This window comes from Dipodomys merriami, unplaced genomic scaffold, assembly GCF_024711535.1.
Source record: "Dipodomys merriami isolate MVZ:Mamm:240054 unplaced genomic scaffold, mDipMer1.0.p SCAF_51, whole genome shotgun sequence".
NCBI classification, from domain to species: Eukaryota; Metazoa; Chordata; class Mammalia; order Rodentia; family Heteromyidae; genus Dipodomys; species Dipodomys merriami.
The window spans coordinates 10089749-10114948 of NW_027206080.1; positions in this window are offsets into that span (position 1 = coordinate 10089749).

Sequence of the window (25200 nt, forward strand, 5' to 3'; positions counted from 1 at the left end):
ATATATGGCTATATATAGGGATCTTCAGAAAAGTTTAAAATCTGAACAAATGACCCAAATATGGCATTTGAATGCTTTTTAAACAAAGCATAACCCATTTGTGGATTGATGGGACAAGTGCATCTCTGACTCATGGTAGTATGTTACTCAGTGAGTGAGGTGTAAAAGCTACTGGAAAATAAGGGTTACCTAGAATTGATCTATTCAGGTTCATTGTATTTCCAATTACCAGTCTCTGGCAATCAAGGCTGTCTCTCTGCCTTGGCATGTGAAGGATATCTCTACCAAAGGAATCTTTATGGCTTGTGCATGTAGGAAAAGACAGCCCAAATGGTCCTTTCTGAAGTTAACATTCTTCAAGTGATTTCAGTGTGAAATGATCAGTATACACATTGGTCTTATTTTGAGAAGGCACATGTTGTAACTCCATCTGGTTTAATTATTGTATCCCTAGTACCCACCACAATCTCTTAAGGAAATGGCACACAAGCACCATGGGTGACCACTGATCTGTTCTGCATAGTATCTCATTTTTGCCTCACTTCTGTTTCCCCATTCCCAATGACACCAGTTCTAAAACAAACATCAACATCTGTCATTTGGTGTTTGAAAGACCTTCCTATAAGAATATTTTGACAAATCTCTGAGATTGTTAGGTTTGTTTATTTTTTCCTATTTCTAAGATGGAGATGATCGAATATCTATGGGATTGGATGGCAGAGGAAATAATATATTTAAAATGCTTTGGACGTTTCTGGCCCACGGTGAATTCTGAATGCATGTTTGCTAAAAAATAAAATAAAATAAAAGGAAATACAAAATGAGGGTAATCAAAGACAAATTTCACTCTGATTTGCAATGTGTAGAAGATTACCTCTCATGAATTCTGTTTTCTTTAATTCCCTTTTAAATATAAAGGTCTGAAATCATTCCCTCAGGACCCTACTCTCACTGTTTGAGATTAATAGCTAATTTGATAAACTACACTAATGGCTTGCGTCTGGGGGGCTTAATGTGTATATTCTCTCATAATATTTTTCATCCTAACAGATTACCAAGAGGTCCCAAACAAGGATTCTAAAATGAGACATTTAAGCCTAGAGCAGGTAGGGTGGTGATGTGATTTGGGAATCTGTAAGGATTCATACCCAGTGTCCTCCTTTCCCTTCACCTGTCTCTCCATAGCTTTATAAAAGCCTGCATGATCTGCAGGAGTTCTTACCTGATGTTCTGAGATTATGAATAGGTTGGGGTTTTTTGTTTTTTGTTTTTTGTTGTTGTTTGGGGGTTTTTTTTTGGTTGTGGGGCTTGAACTCTGGGCTTGAGCACTGTCCCTCAGCATTTCAGCTCAAGGCTAGCGCTCTACCTCTTGAGCCACAGTGCCAGTTCTGGCTTTGTCTGTTTATATGGTGCTGAGGAATGGAACCCAGGGCCTCATGCATGCTAGGCAAGCATTCACCACCAAGTCACCAAGTCACCTTCCCAAACCCTGGGAAAGGTTTTTTTTGTTTTGTTTTGTTTTTTAAGCATCTTTCAACGGGGCCAACTCAGGCTGGGCACTGGTGGCTCACGCCTGTAATCCTAGCTACTCAGGAGTCTGAGATCTGAAGACTGCAGTTCAAGCAAGCCCTAGCAGAAAGTTTGTGAGAACCTTTTTTCCAAGAAACTACTGAAAAATCCAGGCCCTAAATTCAAGCCGCAGAACCAAAAGAAGAGGATTCTCCTGGCTTATATCTTTTTTTTTTCCCCATTGCCTTTCTACTTTTTTGCTCACTGTAATCCAAATGCGATAAAGAATATAAAGTAACAACGATGGGGCTAGGGAGGTGGCTCAGTGGTAGAGTGCTTGCCTTGTATGCATGAGGCCCTAGGTTCGATTCCTCAGCACCACATAAGCAGAAAGAGCCAGAAGTGGCCCTGTGGCTCAACTGGCAGAACACTACCTTGACAAAAGAAGCTCAGGGACAGTGTCCAGGCCCAGAGGTCAAGCCCCATGATCAATCAATCAATAAAATAAAGTAACAACTGCCTTGGGACCACAAATTGGCCAGTGTGAGAATTAAGGCTCTCACTGAAAATGGCTAAGAGGAAATGTACAGGACTCATTTTCTCTTAAAAACATATTGGCACTATTGTCCTGGTCCTTAACTGTGTACCTCTAGACTTGATTTAAGGTAATTGTTGAGAAAAATAAAATCCTCAGAGTTTAAAATCTATATTAGTTTTGTTTCATTTAATAGCTTCAAACTATTACTCTTCTTTTTGGGAGACATGGCTACTTTCAATTGTCTGTTTCTTAACACAAAATTGAATTTTTTTCAATTGAGACACCAGGAGATAATCTTATATGTAGTTTGATTGAAATCCCTTTAGTTTAAAGGATTGGACACCATCAAATTTAAGCTCTATAACCAGATTGCCTGGGTTTGAATCCTGATTATGAGTCTTTATAACCCATTCCTGGGCTCCTTAGTCTCTATGTGCATCCACTTTTCACTGGCATAAAGGGTTATCTAGGGCTTAAATGAGTCCATATATAGAAAGCAGTTAAAACAGAATCTGAACTGGGTGCTGGTAGCTCAAGTCTAGAATGCTAGCTACTCAGCAGGCTGATACTTGAGTCATGCAGTTGGAAGCTAGATCAGGAAGGAAAATCTGTGAGTTTCTGAGACTCTTATTTTCAGCTAAGCACCAAAAAACTGGAAGCAGAGCTGTCACTCAAATGGTAAAAGCACTAACCTTTAGCAAAAAAGACTAGGCCCTGAGTTTAAGCCCCAGAACTGGCACACAAAACCAAACTCAAAACAATCCCAAACTCAGAATGATAATACTTATTTAGTACTGAACGCTATTGTTTTGAAGAGCACTATGTTATTGAGCCTTGTAATATCAGGCAATTATGCTTTTTATTATGTAAATTACATATTTATCGAAATTTCTTTTTGTAAGACTTTAGTGTTTTAAATACTTCCTTAAACACATAAGCTTCTCTTTTTTAAGATAGTCTTCAGTTCAGTGAAAGACCATTTATTCTTTCCATCCTCAAGTTAAATACTTTCTGGATACAAAAAGGTAGCAAAGCAGACTGACAAATTGAATAATTCTGTTCTCCTACTTCAGTTAAATTTCAAAATGTAGCTTTTTTGATGTAAGAGTGAAATTACAAAATAATCAACAATCTAGTAAAAACCCATTGACTTAATAATCAATTTTCACCAGTTCAGGAAGGTAGCAGTCTTGGTCATTTACATTTTACTATGGTTTTCTTTTAAGCACAAAGTTGGTCATTTACATTTTACTATGTTTTTCTTTTAAGCACAGAGTATCATTTTTGTGGAAAGAAATGTAATAAAACAAAAAGTGCATCTTACTAAAATTGGTGATGTTGGCTGCTTTCATTCCCAATAAACAAACATAATCCAAATTGAAACATATATAGATGCCAAGGAAAATGTACTATTAATAATGAGTGTGTCCAAAGGTCAAAACCGTGCAGAATTTGTAGTTTGGGGAAATGTGCTCCAAAATCCAAATGTCATAAAACCTTCAAGTGACCTTTGTGTTCCAAACAGTAACCAAATGGCTGGATCTGGCTTCGTTGCCATGGTGACACACTTTGATGGAAAGGCGGCTGATGAGGTTGAGCAGCGTGAATGACTGGGAGGCAGTGTTGTGATAAATAAGAACGTGAGTTAGTGTAGTGCTCTCTGTTAGAGATTAAGAGTGTATGTGATGTCGATAACATTGTTAACACCAACAGCTGATTGGGATGGTGCCTAGAAGTGATGAACAAGTCAGAATTGTGTGCAATATTCTCTGTGGGGGTTCCTCCTAGAAAAAAAGTGGAATATGAAAAAGACATCAATTTGTGGACAAAAGTTAATCACTAGCATAATTTATTTTTTTATACTTTTCAAAGAATGCTTGGTGCTTTAAATTAAAAAATATCTACCATATAATGAGGTAATTAAAATTGATCATAATACTGTCAGCCCAAATCCATCTGTCACTTTCTGAATGAATTTTCTCTTATTGATAGGAACTTGCCACACATTCAAATTAATTCAGTTTCAATCAAACACATATTTGTGTCTTCTCTGTTAGAGGCATTGTTAGGTGCAAAAGGTATGCAGAGATAAAGAAGAACACACATTATGTTCTAATTTCTGCTACAACCTACTGTAATAGATTCAAATTCAAGACCATAGTGATTCACAGGTATAACATGTTTATATTAGAAAATGACCTGAAGAGGGCTGGGAAGGTGGCTCAGTGGTAGAGCACTTGCCTTGCATGCATGAGGCCCTGGATTTGATTCCTCAGCACCACATAAGCAAAAAGAAAAAAGCTGGAAGTGGTGCTGTGGGCCAAGTGGTAGAGCGCTAGCCTTGAGCTGAAGAGCTGAGGGACAGCGCCCAGGCCCAGAGTTCAGGTCCCAGGACCCCCCCACCTCAAAAAAAAAAATAAAAGGAAAAGAAAATGACCAGAAGAGTAATTCTTCATGGAACAGAAATCCCTCATGATGGGCAAAGAAATCAGGAAAAAAATATAGAGCAAGAGTGCCACTAGACGAGGCAAGGCTTGAAGGAAGGTAGTTGAAATCATGGTGTCCCTGCATAATGACAATCCATCAAAATGCACAGTAGCAATACCTTCCCTCCATCACAATAATTATCTTAAGAAAAATATGGTGTTAATTGAAAAGCAAAAGACATAGTGATGTGAAAGTAAAGGAGTTTAGCAAAGATGTTAGAGAATGTAAAGAATCTTTGATATGAAATTGGTCGGGGTTAGGTGCCTGAAGAAATGCGACTTGGGGAAACAACAGATCAGCGAATATGCCATCTAGCAGGAAGAATTCAAGGGGCTACAGCCTGAGACAAAGAGTCTAAGGAATTGCAGGCAAATGTAATGGTACTTATTTAGTTATTTATGTTGTTCCTGGGGCTTGAACTCAGGGCCTGAGCACTGTTTTTGGTTATTTTATTTTATCTTATTCTTTTATTTTTGCTTTTGCTCAAGATGAGGACTGTACCACTTGAGCCATATATCCACTTCTGTTTTTGCTGTTGTTTTGGTGGTTAATTGGAGATAAGAGTCTGACAGACTTTCCTGCTTTGAACTATGATCCTTGGATATCAGCCTCCTGTGTAGCTTGGATTACAGATGTGAACAACTAGCCCTTGGCTTGTTATGGTATTCTTGAAGACAGTTGAATCTTGAACAAGAACATTAAGAGTCTTCCCTCTTCTCACTCAAATATGGATGACAAAGCCATTTGCCTACAATCTTGTGCTTTAGGATAGGGCTGAGCCTGAGGTACAGGAAAGGAGCTCAGACAAGCTACAACTATGGGAGATGCAGCTGGAGGGAGGTAAAACCTAGGCAGACAGTCCTGACATGCACCTGGAGAAGTACTGAAAATTTAGAAAATAATATATAGGTTAGAAAAATACATTTGTTAGAAATGTAAAGCATCTAGGAGGAACGACTTCTCAGTAAAAGGAGAAAAAATATAATTAAAGTTGCCTCATCAGTTTAGCAATAGACAGAAACCCAAAGAAACAATCAGAGGTTGGGATGGAGAGGGAGGAAGAGAGAGAGAGAGAGAGAGAGAGAGAGAGAGAGAGAGAGAGAGAGAGAGAGAGAGAGGGTGACATTGTTAGAAAAGCAATATACTTATTACCTGACTTATAAAACCATAACCACTCTGTATATCACCTTTATAATAACAATAAAAAATGGTAAGAAAAAAGAAACAACCAGAACAGGTGCCAAAAGAAAACATGTAAATATGACATTCATAAGTCTGAGCATATCAGTAATGGCATGACATTAATTGATTATATTTCCTTAATAAAATACAGGCATGTGATTAGAATGTAGTTATTGGCTATTTCAAAAGATGCACCTGCAAACATGACCAAAAAAGTATAGACTAAAAGGGTGGATAACAAATCTCAGATAAGCATTAGGAGGAAAAACAGGCAGGAGGAGCAATAATAGCACTGTACAGCACAGAATTAAGTGTGAAGTATATTTGATGGGGAAAAATTGATTTTATAATGGGATAAAATACCAGTCAAGTATATAGCTACTGTAAGTGTGTAACTAACCATATATTGTTAAAATAAAAATAGATATAAAAGATGGACATATCTAGAGTAACAACTGGAAACCTAAGAAATGACCTAATAAAGAGAAGAAAATTAAATACAAATGTAAAAAGCTTACCACAATTAATGAAATTGCTCTTTTAGGCCTAAACAGAAACTCAAGTGAATAATTAAGAAATATTCCTTTCAAACATTGATAGAACATAGAATACCAGACTGAATTATGCCACATATAAAACTGCAATGAGCCAGGTACTGGTGGCTCATGCCTGTAATCGTAGCTACTCATGAGGCTGAGATCTGAGGACCCCAGTTCAAAGCCAGCTTGGGCAAGAAAGTCCATAAGACTGTTATCTCCAATTAATCACAGAAAAAGCTGGAAGTGGCACTATGGCTCAAGTGGAAGAATGCTAGCCTTCAGCAAAAGAGCTCAGGGACAGCACCCAACCCTAGAGTTCCAGCCCCAAGACTGGCAAAAAAGAAAAAAAAATTGCAATGAATTTCTAAAAGGTTAGATCCTATAGAGAAGTAATTGACTAACATGTAATGTTATTAATTGCAAATGTAATTCTTTTGTTTTTGTTTTTGTTGGTCATAGAGCTTAAAGTAGGGGCCTTGGAGCTATCCCTGATCTCTTTATGCTTAAGGCTAGTGCTCTACCACTTTGAGCCATAGTGCCACTTCCAACATGTAATTCTTGAACAAACAAGGAAAACACAAAATTAAAAATATAAATGATCAAGAAATGCATAAGGATGAGAACATTATATATCAACCCTTGAGATAATACATATTAAAGGAAAATACATATTAAAACAAATTAAAAATCAGTGCTCTAAATTGCTTTAAGAAATTAAACATTTTGAGGCCAGGGTCAATAGCTCATGCCTGTAATCCTAGTTACATAGGGGAGATAGATATAAAGATGATAATGGTTCAAGGCCAGCTCTGGACAAAAAGGTACTGAGACCCCATCTCAACCAATAGTTGACAGTGGTGGTGTATACTTTTCATCCCAGCTACATTGGAGCATAAATAGGAAGATTGTGGGCCAGACTAGCTGGAACAAAAACACAAAACCCTATCACTAAAATAAAGCAAAAAGGATGGAGATATGGCTAAGTAGTAGAGTTACTTCCTAACCATGCACTAGGCCCTGAGTTTAATCCCAGTTCTACCAATTTAAAAACAAATCTGACATTTAGAAAAGCTTAATAAAAATAGTTAAGTGTGACCCATCTGGTTAAAGGTATAAAGGAAGCAGGCAATTTAATTTACTGTGGGCTTGGTAGGGTGAGCCCAAGAATTCTGATCACACAAAAATATGGGAAATTTCCTTTTTATTTAAATTGTGAAAATACCATACAGAGGGGTTACAATTACATGAGCAAGGTAATGAGTGCATTTCTTATCAAGCATTCTTGCCTCCTCCTTTGTTTCCCCTTCCCATCCCTTCCCATCCCCCCCCCCAAGTTGTAAAGTTGGGTTTTCAACAGAACGACTTGTACATCTCACTCTATTTAAACAATTTGTTTTTTCCCTTCCCCTCCACAAATTATAGGGAAATTTCCTTTATTCATGAAGTTTTCAGAGAGAACCAGAGCTAATAGAATTTGGTTTATGGATTATGAAGGCTGATAGAGAAGAGTTTTAGTATGGTTTGCAAGCTACCTTCTGGCAGAAGAATTCTTGGTTCTTGTGGAAGTCAATCTTCTGTTATTAGAGTATTCAATCGATTGGATGAACCCCACCCATATTATGGAAGACAATCAAATTTACTCAAAGTCTGTTGATTAAAATATAACTGTCCTTTTAAGATATTTGCTCAAATATCTGTTTACTTTGGTCCAGCTAAACTGACACATAAAGGAAACTATCACAAGTTCACCTCATATCAGTTTGTTTTAGTTTTTGTTTTGTTTTTGGTTTTTTTTTGTCATGGGACTTGAACTCTGGTTCTGGGCGCTGTCCCTCAGCTCTTCAGCTCAAGACTAGCGCTCTACCACTTGAGCCACAGCGCCACTTCCAGTTTTCTGGTGGTTTTTATTGGAAATTAGAGTTTCACAGACTTTCCTGCCCAGATTGGCTTTGAACCACAATCCTCAGAACTCAGCCTCCTGAGTAGCTAAGATAATAGGTGTGAGCTACCAGTGCCCGGTTTCAATTTAGACCCTAGTTTCTTAAACCAAGTTTAATTCCCAAATAAAGACAGTAACAAGGTCATACTTCCTCCTAGCAGGATAAAACTGGGTGCAACAGAAAGTACTTAAACCTATCCAGAAAAGGATGCAAAAATCTTTGGGTGAAAAAACAAATCTTTGTGTGATATTTATTCCTCTCTTTACACTCCTCAATAACATGTTAAAATAACAAGATTATCATAATACTATAATATAAAGACAATTTCGTTATATAACAAGAAGATATGAAAGAAGTGGTTATTTGCTTAGTACACTGAAACATATTCATAGCAAAAAAAGAAAAAGAAATCCTACTAAAAGTTAACACCACTCATTCAAACAACTCATAATGTTTGCTGCCCATTTGTATTAGTTATTTTTCCATCACTGTGACCAAAATCCTTGACATAAACTGCATAAAGGAGGAGGATTTGTTCTCGTTTGTGGCTTCCAAGGTGCCAGCGCCTCATGATAAGGTAGGAGGTCAGTGGGGCAGAGCAGTTCATGTCATGGAGGCCCGGAAGCAGAATTAAGGCACACAGGAAGGAGCCATCACAAGACAGTGCATAACACATGCCTCATTTACCAGCTTCTTCAAACTTGGCCTCACCTCCTACTCTTCCATATCCTAATACTGCCATAACTTATGAATCACCAAGAGATTAATCCATAGATTAGGTCAGAATACAACCATGTACCTCAGGTCCAATCAGCTAGCAACCAAGCTCCTAATACATGAGGCCATGGAAAAGCATTTTGTATTTAAATTATAACACTGTTCCATATACCTTTGTCCTCAGTAGTACCTTATCAAGGCTTAGTTGGTTGTGTGTGTGTGTGTGTGTGTGTGTGTGTGTGTGTGTGTGTGTGTGTGTGTGCGTGCATGCGTGCACCCACTGCTCCTGTCCTTGGGCTTGAACTCAGGCACTGATTGCTATCCCTGAGCCTTTGTGCTCAAGGCTAGAGCTTTACCACTTGAGCCACAGCTCTACTTCTAGCTTTTTGGTGATTCATTGGAAATAAGACTCTCAAGAACTTTCCTGTCCTGCCTGGCTTTGAACCCTGATTCTTAGATCTCAGCCTCCTGAGTAACTAGGATTGCAGTTGTGAGCCACCAGAACCCATGGCATATTGTTTTAAACAATTTGGTTTAATGAACCAACCCATTATTCCCAAAGGATCAGGGATATTTCCATTGATTTTAATAACAAGGCATGATTTGTATTAAGAGATATTATAGCCAGGTACAGGTGGCTCATGCCTGTAATTCTAGCTACTCAGGAGGCTGAGATCTGAGGATCATGGTTCAAAGCCAGCTTAGGCAGGAAAATCCATGAGATGCTTGTTTCCAACTAACCTCAGAAAGCTGGAAGTGGTTCTATGGCTCAAAGTGGTAGAGTGCTAGCTTCAAGACAATGCCAGACCTTAAATTCAAGCCGAGAGAGAGAGAGAGAGAGAGAGAGAGAGAGAGAGAGAGAGAGAGAGAGAGAGAGAGAGAGAGAGAGAGAGAGATATCATACAAGATTTCCTATATTCTGGCATTCTCTTCCTTACCTCTAATTTCCTTGGATAATCAGGATCAGTTACTCAGACAGCAACAGCATCACCCTTGTTTGCCTGTTGATTCAGAGGCATGAAGAGTCTAAAGTGGCAGGTGACAATCTTAACTTTCAGTTAAATAGAATCACTACTGTGTTTTCTGGTGGAACTATTCTTTGCTCTGACTCAAATACCTCTAGTTGAGCAGTGTATAATGTGGGGACAGGAAGCAATGCTTTTCTAGTGAGTCATGATTGGTCATTGTAAGGGTAACACTTCCATTTCCACCACCACATTCCTAAAACTGGAAATCTGAGTATGAAAAAAAATACATCATATCCGGACACTCGCAAAAAATATGTAGTCTTGTGTCCTTGTAAGTAATTGCTCCTTAGCTGGCATTGTTGTTGAGTGTTCAAAAGGCTGTTCTATAGCTCTGGAAAACCAGCTGTTTGGAGCTGATGGGAAATAGAAAAAGCAGTGAATTCCCCGACATGTGCCTTTGCTTCATGTGTTTGTTGTGAGCAGAGTTCTTCCATCAGAAACTGATGTATCCATCTTACAATGTAGCTACCTGGAGGAAGGGCGTTAGACAATGAAACAATGGTTATAGAAAGGACAGATGCAGCCTGAGACAAATAACTCACACAGCAGTGAGGATGAGTAACAACTACCACAGTGTGAACATGGATGAATTTAGCAAACATAATGTGGAACAGAAAGATCAAACACAAGACAGTGGATACGTTCATGATTTCAGTTCTTGAAGTTCAAAAGACAGAAAACTTTCAGTGAGCCTCATTTTCTGACCTTGACATTGGATTCAATGGGAGAGTCAAAGGTCATCCTAGCAAGGGATGCAAGATGCATATACTCATTCAGTCAGTCAGTCATTTCCTCATTCATCCATCTCTACTCTGTTCAGCACACACTCAATTGGGAAAATTATCCATGGTGTTGGAGAACTAATAATGGATATGAAATAGCTCCTGTCCTCAAGGGTTTAGTTTAGGGCAGAAAGCAAGAGGATATAATTGTAAGCGAAAGAGACCGTTGTTCCTTGAATGTTAATTGTGAATCCAATAGCAATAATAATAATAATCAGTTATATGTGTAGTTATATCAATAACATTATTCTACTTCAATACTATGCTAAATTCATATTCTTAGGAAGAAAGGGCTTGTGAAATAACGTGGTCCTATAAATCTATTATGTTTTCAGAAATTTCCAGTAAGAATTGCAACTCTTGGGATGCAAACTTTTTTCCACATCATTTCTACTCATTTCCCAAGGTCAAAAGCACAAAAGAATAAGATATTTAGAAGAGGCATGAAGGGAAAGAAAATGGAGAAGAAAGAGCACTCAGCATGGGGTTCAACAAATTCATTATTAGAATTCAGCTGAGCCATGTTTCTAGCTTCTAGATGAAATTAAGGATGGCAAGCTGGAAAAAAAAATAGAGTGGATTTACCCTCTGAAATAGCTTCATTTAGCCTTATTAAACAATATCTACCTGATTCAAAATGGTATAAATTAACAAAGAAAGACTCAAAATTTAGTTACAAAAATCAACTAACTGTATTTGAAATGCACAAGATTATACCTTACAGTAAAACTCCAGAGGACATGCAGTGATTGGTCTATTTTAATCAATTTTGACCATTATCCCTGGATCAAACAAGATGTCCTAATCAGACAGTTATGGAAATTAATCCTTTTACAAGAGAACTTATCCCTCAAAAAACACTGCGATGAAAAAGACTCTTTTCTCAGAATGATTTTGAGACCTAGGACAGAGTAATGCATTGTTTATTGAAAGGATGGATTCAAAAGATAGGCCTTAGGGCTGGGGATGTAGCTCAGTTTTAGAGTACTAAGATAGCGTGCATGAGGCTCTGAGTCCAATTCTCAGCACTGAAACAGACAAACAAACAATAACCACTTTAGACTGTGTCATAGCAACAAAGGTGCTTAACTGCATTATCTTAGTCTGATGTTTTATTTCCCATTCTTATGGAATTTGGTGGGTTATAAGTAGAGTTGAGATAGGAATAAAGGCTTATGTATTCAGCTAAAGTGTTCTCTACTGACCCATTCCTACCAGGATCTTACACATGATCAGATGTCAAAAGTTTCGATTTTTCACTAAGTTTAACACCAAATCCAGATCAGTTTTGCCACCTTTGAGCATCTTATTATGAGTAACTGCTTTGGTTTATTAATATTAATTAGAAGTGCCATTTCAATTCTATGAAATCAGAAATGCAATTTAAATAAATTAACTAAGGATAATGTGATAGCGTGGATCAAAATCTAGAATAATTTGACTCCTGTGTGCTTTCATTGATCCAATATTCTGCCTCTCTCCCCGCCCCCCCCAAAAAGAGAGAGAAGATAAAAACTTAAATGAAAGGCTATTTGGAGATTACTACATGCACTTCAACACTGTATTCAATTCCTTCCAGTTTCCATTACCAAAGATACAAACAACCAATAAAAGTAGCCTATAACACACCTCAATTCCAAAGGCATTATCTTCAAGCTGAGAAAATAAGTAACAACAATTATCCATAGTATATCTAATGATCCATAACTTGTTATACTAATGCTAATTCTCTGAACAGTAGAGCTTCTGTGTTTTTTACTTATGGTTTCAGATAGGAAATAGTTATGGGTCTGTTCCCTGAGACCCTAAATACCCTCTCAAGCTTGCCTAGTTGTCCCCTTTGATGTTGAAATGACAAGTCAATTAATAACATAATCTCATTTGTAGATGTTAGCATAGTAAACAGTTAAAATATCAGCCAAGACCATTTTATTTTGCATTAGGTCATCCAATTAACAACCAGGCCAATTAGCAGACCCCTCCCAGGAAGTGGAGATCAATAATTATTGATTTTGAGGGAAGAACTCATATACACTGAAGCACCTGAGAAACTTTGGTAGGATTCTAGATTGAAATAAAGTTCCAGGCTTTAAAGATGGAGCTCAGTGATGGAACAGTTGGTGAGTATGTTCTTTTAGGCTCTGGGTTTGTTCCCCAACACCTAAAATAGTTAAGTAAATTAATTTTAAAAATCAGTTTTGTGAGGGTTCACGTTGCACAGAAGGAATGTCAATTAGAATGAGTTGCTAGAGTTTGAAATATAAAAGCAGGCAAATTAAAAACTCTCACCCAATTCCTTGGGTACATTGTTCCAGCCAAAGGTTATCATGAGTGTAGCTAAACTCCACGCGCCCTCTAGCGTATCCCTCTGGAAGTGCACCTGCCGTCCCTTGCTTATGTAACCTTATCAGAGGGGAATTTCCAGAGCAACTGAGCTTAAAATCTACCTGCACAAGCAATTGATAGTAATGTGTTTCCCAGGGCTCATACAAATCCTTTTACTTTAAAATACTTATTTTTTTTCACCTAGACTCAAAAGAACCTCACACACATCTTAATAAAACAATAAGATTATATTAAAAAGAACTGTCTTATAAGAATGCACGAAATACGACAGGATTGGAAACCTTAGTCTGCGGTGACAGATAAAAGCAAAACAAGAGTGAGACAAAGTGATCAAGGAACTAAGCCGAAACATATAAAATAGCAACCGGCCGGCCACTTTTCTGCTGATGAGCTGTGTAGTTATCCGTTGCCATGTTAGTCGAGGTAGCTCGGGTTGGGCTATGGAAAAAACCGATTCCAAAAATCTCTGAAGCTTCTGACTAGAATGCTATAATTTCTCTTCAGAGCAAGATTTCTCTCTGCTTTCTATGCTAATGGGGGCACACACCGTCACTCAAGCTGCCTGTCATTGAATAAGACATTGAATAATAAGCTTTGAAAGGTCTTGCGTTAGTGATTAAATTCTGGGGCACTTGCATTCTCTACTCCTTCTCATTGGCCAGAACCAGCCTCATGACTCCACCCACAAGGTAAGTCCCCCCTATGAGAACAGACGAGACAGACAATGGTGGGCAGCAGTGCCCACTACTGAGTTTTCAGACAGGGTGGAAGAGAAAATCAGGCCAGCTCTGATGCATAGTGCTCTGAGATTAAAACAAACCCGAGAGCTCAGGAAAATTACTGGTTTTGATTCTTGCTTCAGATAGAGATCCCTCCAAGATTCCTCACAGAAAGGAAAATGTCTAACTTAAACGATCTCGTTACAATGCATCTTCAGGCTTCCTCTGGGTTCATGATATCTAACATCTCACAATTTGCTTACACAAAGTCCAGAGACGTCTAATTGCGGTGGCTAAGTATCTACTTCTTTGCCAAATGCTTGGATCCTTCTAGCATAATTATTTGTGATGTAACAGGCATCATCTGAAGCACAAGGAACAAAAGATTGCGTTCTCACAAGCTGAGAACTAACCTTCGTTAACAACTATCAAACATGGGTGGTTAACTTTCAGATATGGCAACTGAAGAGCCAAAAAAGGGCTTTGCTTAACCACAAGTCTATTGTACTGTTCTAAGTTGGAAAAAAAAAAAACCTAATGGTTGGGCTAAAATTCTCCTTAGATAGTTCTAAATTTTCCTCATTGTGCAGATAAATGGTCCATTGATGAATTCCCTGAAGTTGTGTTTGATTGCTAAGAGAAAAATAGTTTTAGACTGAAACTTGTAAGAGAAATGTAACCAGACCTATAATCCTAGCCCCCCAGAGGGCTGAGATCTGAGGGTTACAGTACAGAGCCATCTCAAGTCCAAGAGACTGCATCTCCAATCAATGAGACAAAAGCTGGAGCAGAGACATGAATCAAGTGATACAGTGCCAGCCAGGAGCAAAAAATATTTGATCAAGAGTCCAAAGCCCCAAGTTCAAGCTGCAGTACTAACTTACAAGAAAAAAAATACATCATTTGATCCACAAAGTTTAGACCTAAAACAAGGGCCAAAGGTAAAAAGGAAATCATTTTATTTTAAAAAAAGGAGGTAAAGGTAACATAAATAAATTTGGGTAAGTGCGGTAACAAACTCTTACTCATTTTCACATAAATACCTCAAATTCTCTAGGGGAATGAAGCAGGGTTTTTAATCAAACATCCCCCTACACTGAATATTAAAAAAATAAAAATTTAAGTGACACCTATGCTACTATTTATGAAATCTGCTTTTTCATTTTACTGGCTTCTTGGTATTTTTTTTTAATTTTATTTTATTTTATTTGAGAACATACTGTACAGAGGGGCTACAATTACATGGGCAGGATAATGCATACATTTCTTACCAAGCATTGCAGCCTCCTCCTTTGTTTACCCTTCACCTCCCTTCCCCGCCTCCCCCCTCCCCCCACCCAATTATACCCCCCTCCCCCCCCACACTGACATTGTAAAGTTGGTTTTGACATGACATTTTGTACTTCTCATTGTTGCAACAGGTCCACCTGAATCCTTAAACGACTTGTTTGTCCCCATCTCCTCCACATGTTATACTGACATCAAATATAGTGAAAGCGGGGGTTACACTGTGGGGGAGGGACATACAAAGCAACAAAGAAATAATCTTATAAATGCATTAGAAACACATGCATGAAAGAAACGAAAACATTAAAATACATATTTAAGGGTTCATTTTCCTAACATCACATTATCTGACCTTTTCCGCTTGACTCATACCTATACTAGATATTGCAAATAAGGGAAACCATGGGACCTATGCTTCTTTGGGCCTGGCTTACTTCACTTAATATAATTTTTTCCAAACCTTTCCATTTCCTAACAAATGGGGAAATGTCATTCTTTCTGATGGAGGCATAGAATTCCATTGTGTATATATACCACATTTTCTTGATCCATTCATCTACTGAGGGGCATCTGGGTTGGTTCCATATCTTAGCTATGGTAAATAATGCTGCAATAAACATAGTTGTGCTGGTAGCTTTAGTGTGGTCTTGTTTGTAAACATTTGGGTAAATGCCCAAAAGTGGGATTGCTGGATCATAGGGGAGATCTATGTGAAGTCTTTTGAGGAACCTCCATACTGCTTTCCAAAGTGGTTGAACAAGTTTACATTCCCACCAACAATGAAGTAAGGTTCCTTTCTGTCCACATCCCTTCCAGCATCTGTTGTTGTTAGAGTTCTTGATTTTTGCTGTTCTAACTGGAGTGAGGTGATATCTCAATGTTGTTTTGATTTGCATTTCTTTTATGGCTAGGGATGTTGAACATTTCTTCATGTGTCTATTGGCCATCCTTCTTTCTTCTTCAGAGAAGCTTCTCTTTAAGTCTTTCGCCCACTTATTTATTGGGCAGTTGTTTCTTTGAGGATTTGTTGTTGGGTGGTTTAATTTTTTGAGTTCCAAGTATATTTTAGATATGAGACCCTTGTCCGTTGTATGGCTAGTAAAGATCTTCTCCCAATCGGTGGGCTTTCTATTGATCTTGCTAGCTATGTCATTTGCCCTGCAGAATATGATGAAGGTTCTGGAAAAATTAGGAATCCATGGATCATTCCTCAATACAATAAAGGCTGTATATGACAAACCTACAGCCAGCATTATACTCAATGGTGAAAAACTAAAGCCATTTCCTCTTAACTCAGGAACAAGACAAGGATGCCCACTCTCTCCACTTCTCTTCAATCTAGTATTAGAATGCCTAGCTACAGCAATAAGACAAGATGCAGACATAAAGGGGATCCAAATAGGGAAAGAAGAAATAAAACTCTCCCTCTTTGCAGATGACATGATCTTGTATTTAAAGAATCCCATAGACTCCACTCCCAAATTACTCAAGCTGATTCAAAACTTTGGCAAAGTAGCAGGTTATAAAATTAACCCCCAAAAATCAATGGCTTTTCTATATGCCAACAATGAGAAAAGTGTGGCTGAAATTAGGAAAGCAACTCCATTTGTAATAGCCCCACAAAAAATAAAATACCTAGGAATTAACTTAACCAAAAAAGTGAAGGACCTCTATGATGAAAACTTTAAAATCTTGAAAAAGGAAATCAACACAGAACTTAAAAAATGGCAAAACCTCCCATGCTCCTGGATTGGCAAGATTAACATCGTGAAAATGGCAATACTTCCCAAGGCTATCCACAAATTCAACGCGATACCTATCAAAATTCCACCCTCATTCTTCAAGGAAATAGAAAAGGCAATCCAAAAATTCATATGGAACAACAAAAGACCCCGAATAGCAAAAACGCTCCTCAACGGAAAGAACACTGCTGGAGGAATGTCAATACCAAATTTCAAACTCTACTATAAAGCCATAGTAATCAAAACAGCTTGGTATTGGCATAAGAACAGACCTCAGGACCAATGGAATAGAACTGAAAACCCAGAAATGAACCTACAGACCTATAGCCATCTAATCTTCGATAAGGAAGCTAAAACAATAGAATGGAAGAAAGACAGCCTCTTCAGTAAATGATGCTGGCAAAATTGGTTAACTACATGTAGAAAACTAAAGCTAGATCCTTATATATCACCCTGCACCAGAATCAACTCCAAATGGATCAAAGACCTTGAAGTCAAAGCAGACACTCTGAAAACATTACAGGATGGAATAGGAGAAACCCTAGGTCTCCTTGGCTCAGGCCGAAATTTTCTGAATAGAGACCCGGAAGCACAACAAATCAAAGAAAGGTTGGACAAATGGGATTGCATAAGGTTGCTTCTTGGTATTTTTAAGCGTTGATTGACACTTTCTCCTTGGATCATGAAGGCTAAATTTTCCATCACTTCTACCCAGAAGTTCACCCACTGGCCACTCACTGTCAACACTGCTATTATTTTCTGAATTCAGAATCTTATTCTTGAGTCATCATTGACTCATTCTTTACATTTTCTGATTTTAGTCACCATGAAATCCTATATAATTGTTTGGCAAAATAACTCTGGATTCCCTCCGCCTATGATTTCTTAACCTTACCACCTTGTCCTTGTCTAGCCCAGAGACGCGTTATTTCCTGGATCTTTTGCACGGTATCCTGTGTGAAAAGGAAGACTGTTGGCAACTCAGGTCTTTGCTCATTCTCTTAAAAACTTTGCAGTATAAACAGGTGTTTTAAAAGGAGAGGCTGGGCCAGGCATGGGTAGCTTACATCTGTAATCCTAGCTACTCAGGAGGCTACAAACTGAAGATCAAGGTTTCCAACCAGCAAAAAGCTGGAATTGGAGCTGTGGCTCAAATGGTAGAGCACTATTCTTGAGCAAAAAAAGTTCAGGGATAGCTCTTGGGCCCTGAGTTCAGACCCCAGGACTGACACACACACAAAGGAAGAGGTTTGGGCTGGGAAGGTGGCTCAGTGGTAGAGCACTTGCCTTGCATGCATGAGGCCCTGGGTTCAATTCCTCAGTACCACATAAGTAAAAAGAAAAAAGCCGGAAGTGGCGCTGTGGCTCAAGTGGTAGAGCGCTAGCCTTGAGCTGAAGAGCTGAGGGACAGCGCCCAGGCCCAGAGTTCAGGCCCCACGACTGGACCCAAAAATTTTTCTTTTTTCTTTTTTTTTTTTTTTAAAGAAGAGGTTGAAAAATAGGCTGTGTGAGTTGAAATTGGCTCTGATGACTTATAATAGTACCTTAGCAACTTCATCTGATATATGAATAATAATGACACCTTCACCACAAGATCATTACAAGAATAAAATACCCTATGTAAATCATTACATCAATGTCTGGTACAAGGAAAGTTATTATTTTCATCATTTTTCAAGATCCTTTTTAGTCTCTGTCACTATCAAATCACATAGCAATTGTTTTTGCCTATTTTTTACCCATACTCCATTCACTACTTCATTTAACTTTCTGGACACTTTTTTTCAGGGACAGATAACAGGGGACAGACACACTATACTACAGAGAATTTTGAGAAAAAAATGAATCGGATGAAACGTCAATCTTCTTAAAATCATTGTTTCAGTGATTTCAATCTAAGGAATACATCAAGAAAATAATGATGATGATCATTGAATGGTTATTACCATTCAATGGTATAGAGAACTCCATCCTATAGAACAGAGACTGCTAAAATGCTTTCTTTCAAACATCCTCTTATAAGCTTTCTCCCAGTCCTCTGACCTTTGTGACACAGAGCACAAAGCTTCATTGTGCTGACTCCACAGCCTTTTTGGAACTGGGCTTGGGAAATCTGGGAAAACCCATATCCACTTAAATGCTCTTGTCTTGCTTTCATGGATTCCTGCCTCAGCCCCTTAGATAACCTTGCTGCCCTGGAGTCTGAGGCTCTGGTGGTCTTTCAATATTTCAACTCCTTTGCTTGGTCCCAGGTTGGTGCATCATCTCTAAACCTCTCTGCTTGGCTCTCAAGGCCACAGTGACTGTGTGGCTACCTCCTATTTCATTTAGAAATAAACAGAGATCATGTTACTGTATTATGCACATCCTGCATGCTGAAAGCATACCCAAAACATTGATATGAATGATATCAAATGCTTGGGAAACATCATAATGATCAACTTATTAGTTGTTGCTACTAATTCAATCTTTTGTGTTGGAGGGAAGAGTTTAGAACTGTCATGGATGTATCACAATGCTTAATGCAGAGACAAGAGACAAAATGACACTGGAAGTTTCTCTTTGTATTTCCCATAGGGATGCAAAATTCCATTCGACCTTCCTCTGTCCTCTGTCTATACAATGCTTTATCTGTGGGCTGTCTCTAAAACTTAAATTTCCCCAGTGTTTTTATTCAGCTATTATTCACAAGGAAATGAGAAACATATCACCTAACCCAGTACGTCAAGAGAGAATATGCTGTGTATCTAGATCAAGTACCCACTAATTTTAATTTTGGATTCTACCTCAGTCCTGCAATGCATATTTTCCTGCACTCAGATTTGGATAATGTCTTTCTCTTTTAGCTTTTTTACCCATTACATTCCTCCTTTCCTTTTCCTTAGGCGTTCACACCCTATCATTAAGTTTTCCATTCTCCTAATTATGAGATCAATTTTATTAAAAGCTACTTTTGCCTTGAAAATATTATTTCTTACAGACTTCTGTTTGTAGTCTCTGGTACCAGTGGCTCTCTAGTCTTCTGATAGTCATTATTGTAGGGTTGTGTTCATTAATTTAAAGAAGTCATTTAAATCATTTTGCTAATGTAAGAAGTGCCCCAGTTTTAGAAAAAAATGATGTTAATTGTTAAAATAATACTCTCTTTCATTTGTCTTTCCAGAAGGAACTTCCCCCCCCAAAGAATTCTCAGTGTATTATCTCAGCATCTTAATTTTTTCTTAATATGTCCTTGTTAGTATCTTCTTCCTTGTTGGAAAAATTTTGTAATTACATGTCAGGGCTTCATTCCTTGTAGTTGATTCTCTGGACTTTCAGTCAGAAACTTAGAGTCTTTACTTAGAAAAACTTTCTTCAATTATTTCCTCTTAGTTTAAGATTTTAATTGATTAATTACCTTGTTTGTTAATTTGTGGTGCTAGCAATGGAACCTAGGACCTTGTACATGCTAAGCAAGTGCTGTATCACTAAGCTATTCCCCAGATAATTTTTTCCCTTCTTTTCATTCTTTTTGGAATACATATTAGAGAGATGTTGGACACCTTTGTCTTTTTCTCTCATTGGTCTTATCCATCTTTTGTCTTACAGGGTTACTTCCTAGACTTTATCTCCTTTTTCTTTAGAAAATGTATAATATTCTGATCCGAAGCATTTCTGAGGCTTATCAAATGGGAATTTTAGAGGTCCTAATCCTATTTGTTTCCTCACTTACACTTCTCTCATTCTCCCTTTTTTTGGGGGGGGGGTCTAGTCGTGGGGCCTGAACTCTAGGCCTGGGCGCTGTCCCTCAGCTCTTCAGCCACAGCGCCACTTCCGGCTTTTTTCTTTTTGCTTATGTGGTGCTGAGGAATTGAACCCAGGGCCTCATGCATGCAAGACAAGCACTCTACCACTGAGCCACCTTCCCAGCCCCTCATTCTCAAGTTTCTTTACTAATGGTCTTTTTTGTTTTATGTTGAAAGGTTACGTTCCACATTTGCTGGTATTAAAGCAAGGTGTGGGGAGCAGACTGGGTGTCTGTGGCATATTATAAATGTTGCAGCGTTCTGTAAACTGTGATTTCATAGGGAAGGATTGCAGGAGCATCACCCCCTTCCCACCCCAGCCCCTTGGTCATTGGTCTGGAGGCATGCTCTAGTCACAGAAACAGTATGTGTGGGGGATGTAAATTCTTTTGCTCACAGAATTTCCTTTGTACCCTGTTTCTGGCCATGTGTTTCATCATTCTTCATTGGATGCTACTTGGGACCTTCCACTCATGCCTTAACCTCCTCCAGGAGGGGTAAATGCTTTGGCTTGATGAGTTTTGTCAAGGAGGGGTAAGTTCTTTGGCTTGATGAGTTTTCACATCTCCCAGAAGGTAGTTCTACCATGTTATTTCTTCTGCCCTGCTACATCTGTTTTGCGGCTTTGATCCATTTTATTCTTCTGGAAGCATTTCAAACCTTTTGTCGGCTACTGACCTCTTTCTTCCAGTTCTCATCATTGTTGGTCTGTTCATTTTAAATTTCTGAGCTTTCCTTGGCTGGGAGAAGAGGTCTACAATAGAGTTTCTTTACCCAACATTCTAGAAGAGCTTTTCCTTGCACCCCTAGGTGCCCTGGAGATCAGTGAGGTCAACCCCTGTGTGTCAGAGCACGTGTCTATTTGTCCCTCACACTGGATGTGAGTGACTCACATCACAGTCATTTCCTCTCAGAATCAAGGCTTTCCTCCCTCATCCACAGCTCAGTTCTTGCTGATGATAAAGTCTGATGTCAGAATAGCCCTGGCTTGTTGGCTAAGATTTCTTTATTCTCTTCTGGAACTTTCACTGACCTTTTTCTTTCCATTTCATTTTTTTTCCAAGGTAGGGGCTCATTATACAGCCCAGGTTGAACTCAGATGCTCTTGATAGCCCTGGCTATCAAGAACTTCTGATAGTCTTGCCTCAGCCTTCCCAGTGCCCAGATTACAAGTGTGAACCCTCATGTCTGTCTCCATCTTTTTTCTTTTTCTTTTTTATCCAAAATGCTTCTGGGATGATTATTTTTTTAATCAATCTACTGAGACACTCATTGTTTTCAGTCTGAAAAATGGCTTTCTTCAGATCTAAGAATCTTTACCATATATAGTCTCACATTTAATTTTTAACTTTTTTTCTGAAATTTAATAAAGCTTCTAAGATAAATGAAAAAACTGATGACAAATCAGAAGGATCTTAATGAAAGGAATAACCAATTCGTTAGTATGTTTGTTTTAAAAAATATTTCCAACTGGTTGCTGCTGGCTCATGACTATAATTCTAGCCACTCAGGAGGCTGAGAGGATTGTGGTTCAAAGCCAGCTTTGCAATTAACCACCAAAAAGCCAGAAGTGGAGCTGTGGTTCAAATGGTAGAGTAAGGTCCTTGAGCACAAAAGCTCAGGCAGGAGTAGCACCCAGGCCCTATTCAAGCCCCAGGACTAGTACACACACACACACACACACACACACACACACACACACACACACACACACACACACGCACACGCACACGCGCGCACACACACACACACACAATTTCCGATAATCTTTAAAATGCTTAAACCCAAAAAGTTATGAACAGAACTACTCGGAAAAAAACACCATTTGGGGAAAAATGTTTTAAAATAACACTTAACTTACTGGAATTGAATATGATATCTGTAAGTGGGAATGTTCATTATTATAAAGGCATTTTTATTAACTTAACAAATTTAATAAGTCTTTTTAAAATTTATCTGGAATTGCATTTACATAAAGATGGGAAATATACCAAAAGCGAGCTATCCTGACATGACAGTTAGAAACGATGCAGCCCTAATATTGTAAAAATATAAAAGCAGTTCATTAAAATAGAATCATGAATCAAGAAATGAATGGAAATGAAATTATAAATTTTTGGTAGGATAAAGATAGTTTTCTAAATTGGTACAACAATATATTCTTAACAGGTTTAATGAGAAAAAAAAGTCTATGGCCTTTCACATTACAAAAAAATAAAGGTGAGTGTTTTTAGAATCTTGAAAAGGAATCTTGAAAATATTTCATCTTTCTTCCTTCCTTCTAGCTACCTTCCTTCTTTCCTTCCTTCCTTCCTTCCTTCCTTCCTTCCTTCCTTCCTTCCTTCCTTCCTTCCTTCCTTCTTTCCTTCCTTCCTTTCTTTGTTTTTTTTTGTTTGTGGAGCTTGAACTCTGGACCTGGACACTGTCCCTCAGCTCTTGAGCTGAAGGCTAATGCTCTACCACTTGAGCCACAGTGGCACTTCTGGTTTTCTGATGGTTTTTTGTTGGAGATAAGACTCACAGATTTTCTTGCCTGCGCTGGCTTTGAACTACAATCCTCAGATCTCAGGCTCTTGAGTAGCTAATATTACAGGCATGAGCCACCTGTGCCTGGCTATGAAATGAAACAAAAACATAAAGGAAAAAGAGACCAATTTCACGAGATATAAATTTGAAATTTTTTATTATTAAAATATCACTGTTAACTGGGTGCCAGTGGTTCACACCTGTAATCCTAGCTACTCAGGAGGCTGAGATCTGAGCATTGAGGTTCAAAGCCAGCCTGGGCAGAAAAGCCCATGAGACTCTTATCTCCAATAAACCACTAGAAAACTGGAAGTGGTGCTGTGGCTCAAGTGGTAGAGCATTTGCCTTGAACTGAAGAGCGCAGGGACAGTGCTCAGCCCCAGAGTTGAAGCCCCATGACTGACGCTCCCCCCCAAATGATATACGCTAAATTAGAGGAACAATTTTAATTTTTTTTTCATTTTTCAAGCATGTCTTATAAAACAATAAGGAACCATAACAAATCCAATAGAAAATGGGCAAATGATTCCAAAATTCTCACAATAAATCTGAAATGTTTAACCTCTAGCTTTTTTCAAAATTTAAAATATTAAAAAATAGGGATAGAATTCACATAACATAAAATTTACTGTCTTATGATTTTCAAATGTGTAGTATAGTGTTAAATATTCCTGGAATATAAGGGTGGTTAAAAAATATGAGAAGCGATCAGTGTAACATCCATAAAATAAAGAATAAAAGTCAATGATACAGAAAAACGATTTGATAAAAGCCAATACTGTATCATGATAAACACTCTACAATAGAAATTTAAATGAAAACTACCTTGTCATAATAAAGGCTATACATAATAAGCTCACTTCTAACACTATATTCAACTCTGAAAGACTGATTAGGAACAACACATTTCTATTTGACATAATACTCAAAGTCTTCATCAAAGCAATTGGATAAGAGAAAGAAACCAAAAGATTAACTTTCAACCTTGATCCTCTTGTATAAATACAGACATAAGCCACTGATCTCCCAGCTATTTTTAAACTGAAATTTAAACTCAAATTTATTAGTAAAATACATTTATTTAGTTATCTTTCTTTCCACCAAGACAAGCTGGACAAGCCCCTACAACCAGAGATTACCATTTACCCCTTCATTTACTTACATTTTTACATTCTTTAGATTAAAATGCTACCATTTCTCTTCTTGATTTTCTCCTTTAGTGTTTTTCATTGTGTTTCTACAGTGGTTTTAGAAGATCTACCTTTGTTGAGTGATGTCTCTTGCAATTTCAACCTTCAGAGTTACTATCAAAGAATGAATTTATTCATCCCACACAACTCTTGTAACTCCAGTCACACCCATATTATATTCAACGGTATTCTGTATTTTATATCTATCTTAATTATTTTTCACTCCACAGATACTATAATGTTTGTTTTTCTAGCTTTCCCTGTTGTGATATATCCCATCTAGTTTCTTCTGTGTGTAAGTGGTTTGAATGTTCTATATTTGTCTTAAAACATTTTCACTTCTACATTGTTTTTTGAGAGACATTTTTATAGAGAATGCAATTCTTGATGAATTGTGTGTGTGTGTGTGTGTGTGTGTGTGTGTGTGTGTGTGTGTGTGTGTTGCTTTATGCTTTGTTTTGTTTGGTCAGCACTTTAAAGTTTTATTTTTCTCTTTTGATGTTAGTCAACCAGTGCTGTTTTGGAGACCTTTGTTGTCAATTTAATTTCTGTGTCATTTTGCTGTTGATATTTTTACCCTTTGTACCCCCTCATGATCTTTTGTCTGGTGTTCAGCTGTTTCATTAGAATGGTTCTTTCTGATGTGCGAATTGGTGTTTTCCCTCAGTTCAAGAACATTTATACAGACAGATGTTATTAGGTTGAACTTGTATCTTTACTGTTACCTAGCTGTTGTATTCTTTCTCCTAGATTTAACCTTTGTTATTTTTCTGGGCACTATAAACAAACTTTCAGTTTGCACATGATATTATTATTTCTAATGTATTGTTTAAACATTCTATTTTAAAATTTAAATGTAAAATTCTGGGGTTTTTTTGCCACA